The following is a 1,140-nucleotide window of genomic DNA, read 5'->3' as shown; positions in this document are numbered from 1 at the left end:
TGCAGGTGAAGATCCTCATAAGCATTTAAAGGAGTTCCATGTAGTGTGTTCCACCATGAGACCTCAAGGAGTTCCTGAAGATCATGTCAAAATGAAGGCATTTCCTTTCTCTCTGGATGGTGTTGCAAAAGATTGGCTCTACTTTCTACCAGCAACAATCACTACATGGAATCAAATGAAGAGATTGTTTCTAGAGAAATTCTTTCCTGCATCCAGAACAGCAGCAATTAGGAAAGAGATTTGTGGTATAAGGCAACTGAATGGAGAGACTTTGTATGAATACTGGGAGAGATTCAACAAGCTGTGTGCTACATGTCCTCAACATCAAATTAGTGAGCAATTATTGATTCAATATTTTTATGAAGGACTAACCTTGATGGATAGGAACATGATAGATGCAGCAAGTGGAGGAGCACTGATGGATAAGACACCAAATGCTGCAAGACAACTCATTTCGAACATGGCAGCCAACACTCAGCAATTTGGATTTAGAGGAGCTGTCAAGGGAGTAAATGAGATGGCAATTGGTGCTGGTTCTAGTTCTGTTTGTGGTGTAGATAATCAAAGGCTGGAAAACAAAATTAATGAGCTAACCACCATGGTGAGACATTTAGCAATTGAACAAAAACAACAGGCGAATGCAGCAAGTGAATGTCCAGCAACAGTTTGTGGCATTTGTTCTTCAGAGGAGCACTATACACATTCATGTCCCACTCTACAAGAAACAGATGCAAATGTTTCTGGAATTTACACCAACCAGCAACAACAATATAGGCCACAACAGCAACAAAATTACAATCCATACTCCCAAACATACAACCCAGGTTGGAAAGATCATCCAAATCTGAAATGGGGGCAACAACAACAACAACCTTCATTCCAAGCTTTTGGAAAATATCAGCCTCCATTCAAGCATCAGCAACAACAACCACCAGCACCTACACCTCCTCCTGCACAAAAGAGTGGACCTTCATTTGAGGAGATGATGCAACAGATGGCTGCACAAAATTTGCAGTTTCAGAGAAATATGGATGCCACTGTCCAAGATTTAAAGACTCAAATTGGCCAGTTAGCATCTCAGGTAAATCAGTTTCAATCTCAAGGTTCTGGCAAACTTCCCTCCCAAACAGTTTTAAATCC

General features: G+C 40.9%; 1 non-coding gene across 1 annotated transcript; it reads right to left on the bottom strand.

The window, feature by feature from the left end:
* Window positions 1–225: 225 nt before the first annotated feature.
* On the bottom strand, window positions 226–330 carry LOC145949431 (small nucleolar RNA R71). Its single transcript, XR_014427639.1, has one exon. It is a non-coding gene; the product is annotated as a small nucleolar RNA R71 (small nucleolar RNA).
* Window positions 331–1,140: the final 810 nt, after the last annotated feature.

Source organism: Cajanus cajan, chromosome 6 (genome assembly GCF_000230855.2).
Source record: "Cajanus cajan strain Asha chromosome 6, NIPB_CcT2T_4, whole genome shotgun sequence".
NCBI lineage: Eukaryota > Viridiplantae > Streptophyta > Magnoliopsida > Fabales > Fabaceae > Cajanus > Cajanus cajan.
The sequence above is the reverse complement of the archived record's forward strand: the minus strand, read 5'-3'. Positions and strand labels throughout refer to the sequence as shown.